Raw genomic sequence first — 17,437 nt, 5'->3', positions numbered from 1 at the left:
CTTGAGTAGATTGCTCATGGGATTTAAGCATCTTTTCTGTGTTGACTATATTCTTTTCAAGTTGATAAACTTTGTCTTCATTATCTGATGTTCTGACTTCTACTTGATCTAGTCTATTTGTAATATTCTCATTTGAGTTTTTAATTTGGTTTATAGTTTCCTGCATTTCTAGGATTACTGTTTGATTTTTTTTTAAGATCTCTATCTCCTGGTAAAGCTCGTTCTCTGCCATTTGAATTTGTTTGTTTAATTCATTTTCAAAATATACTTTTATTGCTTGGACTTGCTGTCTCATGTCTTCTCTAATATTCCTTTTCATCTGAGTTAGGTATGTCTTGAGTTCTTTCCCTATCCATGTTTCTGATGCTTCTAGGTCCTCCTGTAGAATTAAGTTGTCCTGCATTGTTTGTACTCCTTTTTTCCCTTGTTTTTTCATGATGCTCACGTTACTTTCCAGCTCTATTTGATTGCTGTGTTTCTGCTCTCTTCTATAGATTTGTTTTGGTTTTGTATATCTCTGTTGTCTCTCCTTTGTGTTGGTAGACTATGTCTTCTAAAGTGGATTCCGCTGGGAAGGAATTCCGACCGCCAAGCTCCAGTGACGTCACCTCTCTGCTATGGCGGGCCCCAGGCTCCTTGCCGGAGTGTCCGAATGGGGGGTGGGACTGGACTGTCTCTGGCTGGTTTCAGCTCCCAGTCGCTGGCAGTGGGCGGACTCCAGCCGCCCAGTCTCGCGGGCAGTGGGTGAGCTGTCGCCAGCAGGCCGGCAATCTCTAGCCGCCCAGTCGCGCGGTCGGTCGCTGGCGGGCGGGCGTTCTGCAGCTCCCCAGTCACGCGGGCAGTGGGTGGACTGTCGCGGGGGGGTGGAGGGGGTGGGGGGGTGGGGGGATGGGGGGGCATGTGGTCTCCAGCTGCCCAGTCGCGAGGGCCTGGCCTCTAGTCCCCTGGTTTCTCCTGCTATCTTGTTTTCTCCTGCTAGACCAGATTTCCCCTGAGTGATGCCTCTTGGCAGTTCAAACTGTACTCTGGGCCTGCCGTTTGATGGGTGTGGAGGGTGGCTATTGGGAACCCTGGCACTCCATTGTTTTGATTTTTTCCGCTTGCCACTCCCCCAGCGCTGGCTAGACAGGTTTCGTTTTTTGCCGCTGATGGGAGGGGGAGTTGAAGGTCAAGTGTCTCTAGTTTTCTCCGCATCTTTATGCAGGCTGGCTCTGATAATCCCTCCCCCGGAAAGCCTAGGAGAGATTTTATTCGAATTCCCCGCTGTATAGGAGATGAGCTGAGTAACACACACCTGCTTTATTATTGCATCTGTCAGAGAGTGGCGGTGGTTACTTCAGCTCTCCAAGATGGTGGCCGCTGGTTTCCGTGGTGGAGTTTCCGTTGTGGGGGATAGAACTGTACCGCTTCCTTCCCCGTCTGAAATCCCGAACTCAGCCCGGGGGTCAGTGAGGGCTCAGCCACCAGGATTCCACAGAATCCGCAGCACCGTTTCTCCCTGCTTGCTGATCACTTCTCGGCAGCGCCCCGCTGTCTCTAAAATTTTCATCTTAACAAAATAAAACCCTTGTTTTAGTATAATGATTTCAAAGTTCACCTGTGTTGTAGCATGTGTCAGATTTTTCTTCTTTTTTTAAGGTGAATAATATTCTATTGTATGTGTACCACATCTTGTTTACGCAGTCACCCATTGTTGGACACTTAGGCTGCTTCTACTTTGGCCTATTGTGAATAGTGTTACTAAGAATGTGGGAGGGTAAATATCTGTCCCAGTCTCTGCTTTCAAGTCTGTTGGATATATACACATTAATTAAGATGTCTTAAATGCATGTGTTAATTTTCTATTGGCCAGTATGAAGCAATTACAAATATGCAAATATCTAGGGAGATCCTTATGTGTCACCTTAAGCTAGTGTCTTGGAGAACAGCAGGAGCAAACTGGGCTCACAACTTAGGTAAATGTAGGTACATGTAGGCAGACTTATGAATCAGATAAAAATTTTAGGTCAATTTAAACATAATTTCCCTTCATTGATTAACATGTTCTTTTGATATGAGTTTTTTAGGCATTAAGGACATGACAACTACTGAAGAATTTAGATAAAGACAAAAGAGGAAAAGGACCCTATTGAAAAAACTGTGGTTCTGAGGCCTACTGTAAAGCAGGAAGGAAATGTATAAAACCATTAGTGATATTAAAGTCAGTATTTTAAAAAGCAAAAAATAAAAGTATTTTTAAAAGTCAGTATTTTAACAAAAAAAAAAGAAAGAAAGAAAGAAAAGGACAGCATCAGCTAGAACGGGTCAATGAAAGATACTGCCTTTAGAAGGCTACTTCTGCCACTGTCAAGTTTTGTTAAGCTTTAATCAGAATCCCACTGAGTAACTATTTTTCTCAAATATATTTACCTTTGGGGCTGGGGATGTGGCTCAAGCAATAGTACGCTCGCCTGGCATGCGTGCAGCCGGGGTTTGATCCTCAGCACCACATACAAACAAAGATGTTGTGTCCGCCAAAAACTGAAAAATAAATATTAAAAAAATTCTCTCTGTCTTTGTCTCTGTCTCTCTCACCTCTCTCTTTAAAAAAAAAAAAATATATATATATATATATATATGTGTGTGTGTGTGTGTGTGTGTATATATATATATATATATATATATATATATATATATATTTACCTTAAGCCAAATGTCTACTCTCCCAACACACACCAATAGGACTCTTTTTTTTTTTTTTTTAATCTGGTAAAGCATGTACCTGAATTGTGCTTTGGTAGTTTTTCCACCTACTTAAACCATCTTTTATACTTCATTACATTCTTCATTTCTACAATACTGTGACCAGATGGAAAGACCATAAGTTTCTCAGAAAGAAAGCCCTGGGCTTCTGCCTCAGGCTGACATTGTGGCCTCCTATTTCTAATTTAGCCTCCCTCAACCTGTTTTTTAATCTGAAAACTGGAATTAAAATTCTCAGCTCAAAGAATTTTTGAAAAAATCAAATACAAGAAGTTCCTAGCATGTAGCAATTGTTTAGTAACTAATTATACTTCTTGTTGGGATTTGGAGATCAGTGAAAAATAGGTTTGACTCCATCTACTGCATTTTTTTTTGCTTAATAAAAAATACATATATGTATATGAGGGAGGGCTTTACTTTCTTAGTCTCCCAGTTATAAAGATGTGTAATGTAAAAGCCATAAGATTTCTGTCACAGAATGCTTATGAAGGTATTGACCTGAAGTGGTGCTATTTGTACAGAAGCTGGAAAATAAGGAAAGACACATCACACACTCACACACACACACACACACACACACACACACACACACAGTGCAAATGACTATTTACTCACAAAGAAAATAGGGGCTGTTAGAGGTTAAAAGAGATTTAAGACACAACAATTAAATGTAATGTTTGGTTCGTGAATTGAATAAACAAACAGTAAAAAATCATCTTTGATACAGAAAATTTTAAATATGGACTGGATATTAGATCGTGTTAAGGATTCATTTTTAATTTTCTTAGATGTAATAATGGCATTGCTATTATATTTTTTATTCATTTATTTTGAGATGGGGTCTTACTGAATTACCCAAGTTGATCTTGATCTTCTAATTCCCTTACCTCAGACTCCCAAATAGCTGGGATTACAGGCACGTGGCAACATGGATGGAAAGGGAGACAAAAGTGAAAGTCAATAAACCAACCAAACCATGCAAATGTAGAAAAGTGGTCAGATTTGAGTGATTCACAAAGTAAAATCAATAGGGCTGAGTGAAGAATTTGATGTGTGCTGTAAGGTAGAGGAAAGTGTCAGGATTTCTCTTGTAGAGTGCCATTTATTGATATGAGCATTCCTGGAGGAAGAGCAGCTTTGGGGAGGGCGGCCAAGGAAAGAAAGCTTTCCAGGAGGCAACTGGCTCTAGGCATCTGAAGCTCAGCAGGAAAGCCTGAATAGCAGATAGAGATCTATGAGTCATTGGTATTTAAATGCCATGTAAAGTTGGCAGCAACTATATAATTGCCCAGATGAAAGTATACAAGAAAAGGGCCAGGATCAAAATCTGAGGGACTCTATCCCTAAAGTCAGGAAGAGAAAGAAATAGCCCAAAGAGAGATTAACGAATGGCCAGAAAAAAATGGAGGAAAAAGCACAAGAGTGAGGTACTGCAAAAACTAAGGGAATGGTGTTATAAATGCTGATTAGTAGCAATTGGAATGGTACTTTTGGATTTTTGTGGTTGTTGTTGTTTTAGCAGTATAGAGCCTCTCACATGATAGACAAGCACTCTACCACTAAGTTACATCCCCAACCCTTTTTATTCTGTTTTGAGAAGGGTCTCACTGAGTTGCCCAAGCTGGCCTTGAATTTATGAACCTCCTGCCCCAGCCTCCTTAGGAGATGGACTTTCAGTTGGGTGATAACAGGCCTAGAGAAAAAGTAATTTTAAAACTGATTTTAGCATTTATGGATAAAAAATAGACCTTATTTTTTGAGCTTCACCAGAGTAAGTCACATTTTAATGCACATGAGCTATAAACTTTAAAGCATTACTTCCAACGCATAAATATGTTCAAGTTATAAACTACTGACATACAAATCTTAAATTGAGGACTGTCATAAGCAAAGCAAAGTGAAAGTTTAACAAACATAGATTTAATTGTTACCACGTTTACACAAAGTAAATTGTGCTGGAGGATGTATCAGGAACCAACGTTTATTGAGAATGTTTAAGACATAATAGCTAAAGTGCTTATTTTGTTATGGGTATCATTCTATTTGTGTTACTTACCCCAAACATAGGTTCTGTTATTGTGCTTAATTTACAAATGAGGAAAATGAGGCACTAGAAATAATTCCTCAGGATGAGTAGAGTCATATTAGAATGCTTGCACTCTGCCTCCAGAGCCAGTTCACCTGATCACAACTCTGTGGGCATGCTAGGCAAGTGTTCTAAGACCAATCTACACTCCCAACCCAACTTCTGTTTTTGTACATGGCTTTCTCTGGCTGTGTTGCTAAGGGTCTCACTAAGTTGCTGAGACTGGCCTTGAACTTTTGGATCCTCCTGAGTCTCCAAGATTACATGCACCACTATGCCCTGCTATTTTGAAAATTTCAAAAGCCCTACTTATATTGTTTAGTGCACTTTAAAGATTAATAAAAAGAAACTCAGAAAGATTAAATAACTGCAATGGGTCATGAATCCTCTATGATCAATATGGAGAATCTAACCAAGATTATCAAGACTCCCCAAAATATTAATTTCTTATACGTGATGCTCACGATATGATCAATACAAAGAATAAGATGTGGCTTCAGTTCTCAAGGATCTGAAGATGGAGAAAAACCAAAAGTAATTCAAGTTAAGCAATGTATGATAAGGACCAAATGGATGGTATAAACAATTTTTGCATAAATTCAAAGAGGGAGAGATCATTGAGTCTTAAAGAAAGACTTAGGTAAATACAAAAGAGGAGAGATTTTTTCTGGCTAAAAGAATAGTGTGAATAAAGAAGGAGGGCAGCATGATGTCAAAAGAAGACAGATAAACCAAGATAGAAATTCATATAGTGCAAGATTAAAACCAAGAGTCAATAAATGGGATGGACTCAAACTAAAAAGTTTCTTCTCAACAAAAGAAACAATCTTTGAGGTGAATAGAGAGCCTACATCTTGGGAGCAAATTTTTACCCCTCACACATCAGATAGAGCACTAATTTCTAGGGTATATAAAGAACTCAAAAAGTTAAACACCAAAAAAACAAATAACCCAATCAATAAGTGGGCCAAGGAAATGAGCAGACACTTCTCAGAAGAGGATATTCAATCAATCAACAATATATGAAAAAATGTTCATTATCTCTAGTAATTAAGGAAATGCAAATCAGAACTACTCTATGATTCCATGTCACTCCAGTCAGAATAGCAACTATTATGAAGATAAACAACAGTAAGTGTTGGTGAGGATGCGAGGAAAAAGGCACACTCATACATTGCCAGTAGGACTACAAATTGGTGTAGCCAATATGGAAAGCAGTATGGAGATTCCTTGGAAAACTGGGAATGGAACCACCATTTGACCCAGGTATCCCTCTCCTCAGTCTATTCTCAAAAAACTTAAAAACAGCATACTACAGGGACACAGCCACATCAATGTTTACAGCAGCACAATTCACAATAGCTAAACTGTAGAACCAACCTAAATGCCCTTCAGTGGATGAATGGATTAAAAAATGTGGCATATATACACAATAGAATATTACTCAGCAATAAAAAAGAACAAAATCATGGCATTTGCAGGTAAATGGATGCAGTTGGAGAAGATAATGCTAAGTGAAGTTAGCCATTCCAAAAAAACCAAATGGCCAAGTTTTCTCTGATATAAGGTGACTGACTCATAGTTGGGTAGGGGAGGGCACATGGGAGGAGTTGACAAACTCTAGATAGGGCAGAGGGGTGGGAGGAGAGGGAGGGGGCAGGGGATTAGCAATGATAGAGGAATGTGATGGACATTAATATCCAAAGTACATGTATGAAGACATGAATTGGTGTGAACATATTTTATATACAGAGACATGAAAAATTGTTCTATATGTGTAATAAGAATTTTGCTTAAAAAATAAAACCAATTTAAAAATCTGTATCATTAATATCTATGAATTCAAGACATGTACATATGACCTCACCAAAAAATAAATATGCAAGGAGGGGGGTTGGTCTATTTTAGGAAATGGATGGAAGCATAAAAAAATAAAAATGGCATGTAATAAGCATGTATTAAATCTGAGTAACTGATATAATATTCACTTTACTTATATACATTTTACATTTATGTAATAAAATATGTTCATGCTAGTTAAAAGAAAGAAATTTCAACTCTGCCACATATTTATATATAGCCTTGGGCACTTAGTCTTTCTAAGTTTTAACTTTCTCATCTGTATAATGGGTCATTAAAACCTATCTCTTGAAATTTGGTAATTATTGAGGTATATGATTCATACACAGGACTTGGGGGTAACTGGGAGTTGAAGGTAATTACTATCTAATGAGAAAGTTCCAGGAGGTGCCTGACTCGTGAGCATCTTGGGCAAACACTCTACAACCCAGCCCTTCAAATTGCTTTTGAAAATTTCATGATGAGGGTAATTTCATGAAGTTGGTTTTTGCAAGGGTTTCCTGTCTTTAATGCTTATTTACATGATGGCTCTGGGAATGTCATTTTCATTTTTATGTTTTTTTCAGCTAAGGCTTAAGAGGGGAATTTTTAAAAAATATTTGGATCCTTTATTTCCTTTCATCATGAGATTTTCATTTCTCTTAGGCACTCCTTTCACCTCAATTTAACATCAAGAAGTTCTCCCTCCTGTTTTTTGAGGGGAATTTTTAATTATAATCCATTCCTTAAATCACAGACATTAGCGCTGACAAAATTATAGAATCCTCACATTTATTTAATATGCAAGTTCAGTGGTCAAGCTCACAACTGCTGAAATAGAGTACAGGTAGAATTCAAAATGTATCTTGAGACAAATAAGCAGCTATAACATTTATTACGTTGAGTAGAAAACATGCCAAGCTACTTCATTTTTCTTATCTATAAGTACATAGTTTCCCCAAAACAGAAATCTTAGAGGTACACAAACTACCCTTAGGAGAGTGTGAGTTCTGAGTTGTTTTCCCATAACAGCAATTTTCTAGTGTGCTCTTACCTGGTCTCCTGTGTGATTAAGTGGTAGAATTTATGAAATAACTACACAGTTTGGAATGTAATTTTTGACCAAGAAAACAGAATGAAACTAGCTGGGGATTTAAGCCATGTTGTTTTCACCTTTTGCATACCAAAAGCAGTCTTCTTATCCTTCTCAACCTCTAATTCCAGCAGGTTTTTACAAAGGTACAGAATCATAATTCTATATCATAACCTATACACATATACACATACTCATGTAACATGCACAGACATACGTACGCAAACACGTACATCGCAGAGGGAAAAGCCAGGAAAAGTACCTTGAAAGGCTCCAATTTCAATGTTGTTCACTTGTGAATGAAACAAAATATTAATGCTATTGGCAGCTAAATTTATTTGGAAGTTAAATAGTATAAATTTTGCATATGCTAATAATAATTAGCATATTTATTAAAAAATAATAAATTGGAGCTGAGGTTGTAGCTCAGTGGTGAAGTGCTTGCCTAGCATGTGTGAGGCACTGGGTTCGATTCTGAGTACTATATATAAATAAATGGATAAAACAAAGGTCCATCGACATCTAAAAAAAATTAAATAAATAAATACATTGGGGACTTAAAATACATATATATACTTATTTGTACTTTTGTGTATTTTTTAAATGAAACTAAGGAGATATGGATGTTATTTGAAGTAAAATTTTTAAGAAATCATACAGCATGAAAAATCAGAAGTATTATTTCAGATTAAATATAGCAATAGTTATGGGTGAGTTCACTTTTAATTCACTTTTTCTAAAAGGCAGAAAACTAACTTTATGCTTCTTCTTGTCCCAGGGATTGAGATCTATTTTCTATACCTTATCTTACAACAATTCTGTAAGGCAGATGTTATAATACTACATCCTAGATGAGAAAATTAATATTCTACATGGTTACAGAATTTGCCAAAGAATTACCAGCTAACAAGTAGTGGAGCTAAAGGATGGCTCTATGTTCTCCAACATTACACACTACATTGGGATCAGAAATTCAGCAAATATATCTTAAATGCCTGTTTGTGTGAAAAGCATCAAGTCAGGTACCAACAACAGTGACAAAGATAAGAAATATACATCTTTTTTTTTTCTTTCTCAGTATTGGGGATTGAACCCTGGAGCACTCTACCACTGAGCTATATTCCTCATCCTTTTTTAATTTTTCTAAATTTTGAGACAGGGACTTGCTAAGTTGCTGAGGCTGACCTCAAATTTGTGATCCTCCTGCCTCAGCCTCTAGTTGCTGGGAATACAGGCATGTGCAGGCAAACCATAATTTAAGCAAAAGTTAGGTTTCAATGATCTTCAACTTTTCCCTGCATTTTATTCTCAGAATCTTTTTGTCCATCAAAGCCTTAAAAAAAAAAAAACCACCTCCAATAAGTTACTTCATCTCTTCTCTAAATATGGCTAAGTTCCCTTGGTAAGTTCCTGTGCTGTTTGGAAAGAGACATTTTTGGAACAGAAAGTGTTTTCTTGTGTCCTGAAGTCACATTATAGGCGTACCTATGGGAAATCCGTAAAGTCTCAAAGCATTTCCACATGCACTGTTGATTTAGGCACAGGGTACAAGTTTGGAGATCATGGCTTTGTTAACTGCGTTTGGCAAGTTAAGAGTTCACCACGGTTAAGTCACCAGTGGATGAGATATTTGTCAGTTCAGGAGAAAGGCCTTTTCAAGAAAAAAGATTGTGTCCTGGCCTAGGCTCCTTCAAGGGAGCTCTAGGCGTAGAAATTGTACAGCCCGGATTACTTCTCAAGCTACTGTCCTCAGCAGAAAGAACTTAGTGAAAACCAACGGTTTGAAGGCGTTGGTAACTGGTTTTTAGTTTAAGGCACCTTTAGGGTCTGGGAGGTTTTCTAAGCCATGAGCTTTCGCTGGGGCTGGGAAGGGTGCGCTCAGGGGAAACTGACGCGTGATTCCACCCACCAGCCCTCCGGCAGAGGCGAGGTTGAAGAGACAGCAAGACTGAGAGCCAGCCGCTAAGGGTGTCCAAGTGCCGGGCCTGTTTTCCCCGGAGGCCAAAGGCCGGCTCCACGCCAAGGGCGAGAACCGGCACTCGGAGACCCCGCCCCTCTGTTCAATGGACCCGCCCCCCAGTCCCGCCCCTTCCCGGGCCGCGCACCCGCGCGCCCCGCCCGCGGGCGGAAGCGAGAGCGAGGCTGAACGCCTGACGTCAAGGCGACACCGCCAAACCTCGCCCAGAGTCAGGCGTGTAAACCAGCCGGAGCGGCGGCGGCAGCGACAGGACCGCCGTGGCGCCCAGAGCAGCGACCCGGAGGGAGCGCGGGGCGACGCTGGCTACGGGAACCCGGTGACAGCGTGAGAGGTTCGCAGAGTACGTGCGTGGCCGCTGAGGGGAGCGGCCGCAGCGGCCGCGCGGGGCGGGGACCCGGCGCCGGCTGAGGGGAGCGGGTGGGGTGCGGCGCGGGCCGGGCGGGGCGGTCGGGGGCCCCGCGACAGCCACGGCGTCTCTTCAGCGCGCGGCAGGTGGCGCGAGGGCTCGGCGTTCGGTCAGCCAGCGCGCTGCCTCCCGGGTGAGCGAGAAGGATCCGCCGCCGCCGCCGCCACAGCCGCGGGGGAAAGGCGCGCTTTGCGGAAGGGGTCAAATGTCTGAAATATGGCGGAGGAAGTGAGAGCCCGAGGACCCCCCCCCCGCCCGCTCCCTCCTGCCCGCGGCCGTCGCAGCCTCTCCCGCTGCCCGCCTCCCCCGCCGGCTTCCCCGAAGACTTACTCCCCGCCCGGGAGCCCCCTTACTGGCCGCCCGCGTTCCCTCCCGGGTGTGGGTGGAAGTTAGAACGGAAACCAGAAAGTTGTCCTTTGCGTAGACCCACCTTCCCCCAGCCCGGAGCCTGGGCGAGGAGCGTTCGGGGGAAACCACTCCCCGGCGCCCTGCGGGCTCGAGCCTGACAGGGAAAAAAGTTTGCCTGAAACGGGGCTGGCTTGCTCCATTTGTTGCGGGAAGTGGCAGGAGGAAGGCAGCGGAGGGAGCCCCACCTAGTCTGGCAGCAGCCACCGTGCAGAGAAAAATTGTTAAAGGGGCCTTTCCCTTCGTCAGCAAGAGGAAATCTCTTTCTCTCGCAGAGAGAGAATCCAGGAAGTTTGTCCTCTTCTCTTTTTCGCCATCTCCATTTGTCTGATACTAAAACTGACTTACCAGCGCCATGAATTTTATTTGAAACTACTCCGGTATTTACCGGGCCCTTCGGATTTTTCTTCTGGAAAACAAACAAACAAAAAACGATGCCTTTTGGAGAAAAGATTGTCCTTGCAAGTTTGAGCAGATGGTTTGCTTCTCCTTCGCTTGTCCCTCTCCCACCCTCATTAATAGTTCGGAAAAACATTTTGCTCCTGAAACTCCTGATTGGCACCAATAGAAACACTTATCTATTACAGTAAGGGAAAATTGCATTTTTTTACAGAGTAGAAAGTTGACAGTAAAGCGAATATTGTGACTTTAGTATTTTAAAGTTAATTCAGTCTGGTTGGATTTTTGTTTGCTAATAGTATATATATATCTATAATATATAGATATATTGAGTGCCTCTAACTTGTAAATTCATCTTGCAGACCTCTTTTTTGTAATTAAAATGTTGTATGAACTTGCTCAAGAAATAACTTATGGAAAAGAAACTTTCATTTAGCTTCAAACTCTTATCACTCTTAAAAGCTGACTCTTGCAATAGTATTTATTGAGTCATTATGGAGTCATGGGACTTTTTAAGAGCCGGAAGGGACTATTTAGATCATCCAGTCCCGCCCTGTCATTTTATGGAGGAGGAAACTGAGGCCTAGAATAGATAAGATAACCAGTTAGTAGGTCTGCTTAGAACAGTAGTCTATGCATAATAGACAACTTGAAGGAAGAAAAATGGCATTTTTACAGTAAATTATGTCTTAAAGGGATTATTGGCCCTATCATACCCCAAAAAGTGGGTACTTTAGTCAAATGATCACTTGAAATGTTTTATCTCCAGGTTTTAGGAGAATACTCAGACTAAATAATTTTAAGGACACAGAACCCTGAATGTAGTCTCAAATCCATGCTTTTAATCTCTGCACTATAATTGTATTCATTTGCACTTTCTTGTATGACATTCCCAGTAAATTGTGAAGCAGACTTATCTGAGTAAGCTGCAAAGTAAATTATTGAAACACATATAGCCTGTTTGGTTTTAATGTGCCAAATATCAAAATACAGCTGAAGAACTCACTACTAAACTGGCTTAATTTTAAAATATGGCATGAAAATGGTTGCTCTGTCTTTTCACATTCTCCAACCCAACCCTGTGAAAGTCATCTCTCTTATACTTTCTTTCTTTCTTTTCTTTTTTTTTTTTTTTTTTGGTACTGGGAATTAAACCCAGAGGCACTTGACCTCTGAACCACATCTCCAGCCCTCCACCCTTTTTTTCTTTTGAGACAGGGTCTCATTAAATTGCTGAGTCTGGCTTCGAACTTGAGATCCTGTCTCCATCTCCCAAGTTGCTGGGATTACAGGCATGTGCCACTATACCCAGCCTCTCTTACTTTCTATGAAAAATATCATGTCCTATCTTGTGTTATTGTAATGTAGTATATATTATACTAAATTTCAAACAGGGTGTGTGTTTGTTTATGCCCCAAATCACTGGCATATGGTGCCTTGCACATAGACTCTCAATACTAGTTAAATGAAAATACCATAAAATGCAATGTCTGGGCCCACAGTAATGTATGGTATTAAAATTTAGGCATTAATGATAATGAACATTCATACAGGATATTTGAACAGAACAGTGTAATCTTTCAAAAAGAAATGACTCCACATTGCTTTTGGAATCTCTTACTTTACAAATTATCTTTTTATCCTCAATCCTTTACAATAGAGTTCAAATATTTTCTCTTAACTATAAGGGGATAATAAGTCCCCATAGTGAAGAATTACCATGTACATACCAAGGGTCCAGGAAGATGAGTTAAAGAATCAAAGTTGATCTGCCTTTCTTACTCCCCAGCCATCTTGGCAGCTGCTTTTGGTTGGGGGCTGTCCGGCCTTAAAGGCAGAAAAAATGGTGGCTACAAAGGAAAAGAAAAAAAAAAGTCTCTGAAATGGATCAGCTCTAGGCTCCAACTTGTTATGAAAAGGAAAAAAGTATGTGCCAGGCAAAATGAAATTGATCATCTTCCCCAACAACTTCCCAGCTTTGAGGAAGAGTACTGTGTTATGCTTGCCCAGACTGATGTCTATCCCTGCAGTGGCAATAATATTGACTTGGGCACAGCATGCAGAAAATACTAGAGTAGGCACATTGTCATTGATCCAGGTGATTCTGATAACAGAAGCATGCCAGAACAGAGTGGTAAAAAGTAAAACATGCAGAATTTTTCTTTAATAAAAACTTTATCAGAGCTTACTTTTAAAACAAAATTGAGGGCTGGGGTTGTAGCTTAGTGGTAGACAGTGCTTGCCTAGCATGTGTGAGGCACTGGGTTCGATCCTTAGCACTACCTAAAAATAAATAAAGGTATTATGTCCATCTACAACTAAAAATCTTTTTAAAAAATTGATCTATGTATATAATCTTTCAAGTGGATCTTTGTAAATTGAGATTGAAGAACTGCTAATGCAGAGATTGTTAACATAGTAACTATGTTTTAAATGTAAAGTCTAAATGAACCAAAAGCTCATGTAGAGGTTTCTTTGCCTTTTGTTTAAGCACTTGATGTTTTTCTTGCTGGGTGGAGGGGCTGTTGGGTTGATATTAATCTGTGAACTTGGATCTGATACAGAATTTGACTTTACCCAGAGTATCATTTCCCCCAAGTCCCCTGAAAAGCATAGTCTACATAGGCAATTTTCTTATTTAATATAAAGGAGATATTCAATAATCTCTCCTGATCTTACTGATTTGCATGCCATTTCCATGAAGATATAAAGTAATGTGTCGCTGTTGTGTCTCTGTTGTAAAGGGGGGAAGGGTATTGATATGTAGTGTCTAAATTTGATAAGAGTAAGGATAGTTTAGTGTTCATGAACCAAATATTTGGTATCACATATTCACTCTGTAGAAAGTTTTGCTCAAAACTGATATTTTAGAACAAGTTAAGTAGCAAACATCTTAGCCCTTGCCATAATCTGGATTGGACAGAATTTTTACTTTGGCTCTCTCTAAACAGAAGTACTGCTGGATTCAGTGGCACATGTCTGTAAATCCCAGTGACTTGAAAAGACTGAAGCAGGAGGACTATAAGTTTGAGGCCAGCCTCAGCAACTCTCTGAAAAGAGCTGGGGATGTGGTTCAGTGGCCAAGCATACTTGGGTCAATTCCCAGTACAAAAGGGGGAGAGAACAATATACAACAAGAACTGTGCCTTGTCTTGTGCTGAATGAAAACTAATGTTTTCCAGTGTTTATAGGTGTTTTGCAATGGTGTTGGAAGATGCTAATTATCATTGAGGACTAAAATCTTTTATTTTACTAGTTATTTGGAAATCTCATGAACATAACGAAATCAGTATATTTAGAATAGAATGAATGTATCCATTTGTAGTAAGGACTTTCCTAATATGTTATACTTGAAACCCAGTTGAGCATAGGATTCTAAGACCATTTCCTTTAGTGATAGTTTCTATTTTATTTATTTAATTTTTGGTACTGGAACTTTACCACTGAGCTCTATCCTCAACCCCTCTTCCACTTTTTTTTTTTTTTTTTTTGAGATAGGGTCTAAGTTGCTGAGCACCTTGCTGAGTTGCTGAGGCTGGCCTTCAACTTGTGATTCTCTGATCCTCCTATTTTAGCCTCCTGCACTGCTGGATTATAGGTGTGGGTCACACAACAGCTAGTTTTATTTTAAACAAAAAAGCTGTCAGGAAGTTTTGTGCTGCCTTTTAAAAAATCACTTTAAAGAATTTACCACCATTGGGGCTGGGGATGTGGCTCAAGTGGTAGCACGCTCACCTGGCATGCGTGCGGCCCGGGTTCGATCCTCAGCACCACATACCAACAAAGATGTTGTGTCCGCCGAGAACTAAAAAATAAATATTAAAAATTCTCTCTCTCTCTCTCTCTCTCTCTCTCTCTCTCTCCTCCTCTCTCACTCTCTCTTTTAAAAAAAAATTTACCACCAATAAAAAATATCATTTATTTTCTATAATAACACTGCTGTTTATTCCTAATGTTGGTCAAATTAAGGTTACACAGCAACTGATATTTTGGTATTAATTTAGAAACTTTTATTTCCCTTCCTGTCAGTAGAGAATCAAAATTTTTAAAACTTTCTCAGCAGCTTTAACTTACAAAATTAAGAAGTGGAAATTTAGGGTAGAGGTACCATGGTTTTTTTTTTTTTTTTTTTTTTTTTTTTGTGTGTGTGTGTGTGTGTGTGTGTGTATGTGTGTGTGTTTGGTACTTGGGATTGAACCCAGAGTGCTTATCCCCTGGGCCATATCTTCCGACCTTTTTTATATTTTATTTTGAGACAGGGTCTCATCCAATTGCTGCGGCTGGCTTGCAATCCTCCTGCCTCATCCTCCCAAGTTGCTGGGATTATAGGCGTAAACAACTATGCCTGGCACCAGTTTTTTTATTTTTTAGTTGAACAACATACCTTTATTTTATTTCTTTTTTGTGGTACTGAGGATCAAACCCAGGGCCTCTCACATGCTAGGCGAAGACTCTACTGCTGAGCCACAACCCAACCCCTGCCCAGCACCAGTTTTTAAAATAACATTTAAATTACTTTTCTAAAGTAAAAATATTTGCAACATGAATTGCAGAATATCTGGCTTTTATTATAGAGAAGAGCAAAATTCTGGGATATAACTCCTTAAAATTGATTGTATATGAAGTGCTTGAATACTAGAAAAAGGTTTACTTTAAAATTAAGAATATTAGTATCTCTAACCATTAGGGACTAATTAATGTTCTGAGTTATTAAACCAGTTCCTAAGTTTACTCTTAATAGTTATGCTTACTTTTAATAGTTATTACTATTTTAGAGTATCATTAGATAACTTGGTAGGTGATATTTTCCATTGGTGGGGTTTTGAATGTTTTTAACTATTGTATAGATAATTGAATAGAGGCTCTAAAGGAAGAGAACATCTAATAAAAGCATTAGAGCTTCGTCGTTTTTAATAAGTAACTTTATTTTGAAAATATGCAGGGAACTGATTATCCCATTGGTGAATTATTTCCACAATATGTTGTTTCCTCCTCTTTGTCTTGAAAGAAGAAAAAAATCAGGGAAACAAGGTTTTGTCCTCAGTTTGTGGCGGTTTGTTGTGCTGAAAATCAAACTCAGAACCACACAGATGCTAGTCAAGTTTTGTATCACTGAGTTATATCCTCTACCCTGTTTGGTCCACTAAGTAGCAGTTTGGGGGGAAACCTTCTAGATAGGAAATGAAAAATGTTAGGCAAAATAAAATTGATTTATCTTCTAAAATTTATCCTTCTCACAAAGTATTTTCATTTAGTAGTTTTTAGGTGTCAAATGATAATGCATTCATCTAACTCTTCATTACTTTTTGTTAAAAGTTAACAGCACACATGGAATCCTATTAGTACATTATGCTAATATTTATAGCTACAGCTTTTAAGATTTATAAGTTATAGATAAACCTCTCAGTTAACAGTAGCAAAACTCAGGAATCCTCTGGAGGCTTGAATTCTGTATTGTCCAGAAAAAAAATGAGGGATAAATGAGGTATATAATATGTATGTATGTTCTTTTACTGCTCTTGAAATTATTGAACTTGAGATAGTTCACAGAATTTGTATTGATAAATTGACCAAGTTTTCAAATTAGTGTCACCTCCCACCCCCCACTACAATGATCTTTTTAGGCGAAACATCTTTTCCTTAAAGCTTTTCTACCTCTTTACTCCCTCAGTAGGAATGATAACATATCTTGGAGTTGTTGAGGATTAAATAGAGGATTTGTAAATGATTCATAAACCTTAAAATAATATATTAATATATTATTTTTTAAAGTTTTTCTTCTATAGCAATGCTTAAGATTCTCATTTTTTTTTAATATTTATTTTTTTAGTTTTCGGTGGACACAACATCTTTGTTTGTATGTGGTGCTGAGGATCGAACCCGGGCCACACGCATGCCAGGCAAGCGCGCTACCGCTTGAGCCACATCCCCAGCCCCAAGATTCTCATTAAAGTATGAATTATAACTAAGAATAACTGCGATTTTTGAACAACTTTAAAAATGAAATGTCTGGCCTAGCAGTTTGCAAAGTAGATCCAAGGAATCCTACAGATCCTGTAGACATTTTCAGGGAGTCCCCAAGTGCAAAACTATTTTTATAGTAATACTAAGATGTTCTTCACCCTTTTCACGGTATTGACATTTATGCCTATGTACAGAAACAATGGTGAGTTAAAATTTCTGGCACTTCAGAATGAATCAGATTACAGTACCTTACCGTATATACTATAGTAATTATTGTCTTCTTCACTGTCTTGCTTTCACAGTTTAAGGGGGAGGGGGGTCACTTTTCACCTAAACATGCTTGAAGAAGTTAAAAAAAAATTTTTTTAATTTAATCTCTCCCACCATACACATCTTTTTAATACACTGTGACAAAACAGGAAGTATGCATAAAACATTTTAGCTGCATTCAGAAATATAGTAGTTGTCTCTAGAAGACAAGTCCAGGGCGAAGTCTTGCAAGTCACACCAGCTGCTTTTTTATGA

General features: G+C 39.2%; 1 protein-coding gene and 1 long non-coding RNA gene across 6 annotated transcripts in view; one reads left to right on the top strand and one right to left on the bottom strand.

Annotated features, from left to right (window-relative positions):
* Positions 1-1,280: 1,280 nt before the first annotated feature.
* LOC144378619 (uncharacterized) lies at positions 1,281-10,756 on the bottom strand. Its single transcript, XR_013440487.1, has 3 exons — positions 10,575-10,756; positions 2,410-2,520; positions 1,281-1,549 (listed from the first exon to the last, which is right to left on the bottom strand). It is a non-coding gene; the product is annotated as an uncharacterized LOC144378619 (long non-coding RNA).
* The window catches only part of Rap1b (RAP1B, member of RAS oncogene family), a 44,389-nt gene continuing 36,822 nt past the window's right edge, over positions 9,871-17,437 (top strand). For 2 of the 5 annotated variants that reach the window (XM_078053182.1, XM_078053184.1), the window contains exon 1: positions 9,871-10,069. The gene's annotated coding sequence lies outside the window, so the exon portion shown is untranslated. Of the gene's footprint in view, positions 10,079-17,437 lie in introns of all 5 variants that reach the window. The other 3 variants (XM_078053181.1, XM_078053183.1, XM_078053180.1) reach the window with 2 other exon arrangements.

The sequence above is a fragment of the Ictidomys tridecemlineatus genome, chromosome 6 (genome assembly GCF_052094955.1).
Source record: "Ictidomys tridecemlineatus isolate mIctTri1 chromosome 6, mIctTri1.hap1, whole genome shotgun sequence".
NCBI lineage: Eukaryota > Metazoa > Chordata > Mammalia > Rodentia > Sciuridae > Ictidomys > Ictidomys tridecemlineatus.
This window is presented reverse-complemented; position numbering and strand designations above follow the sequence as displayed.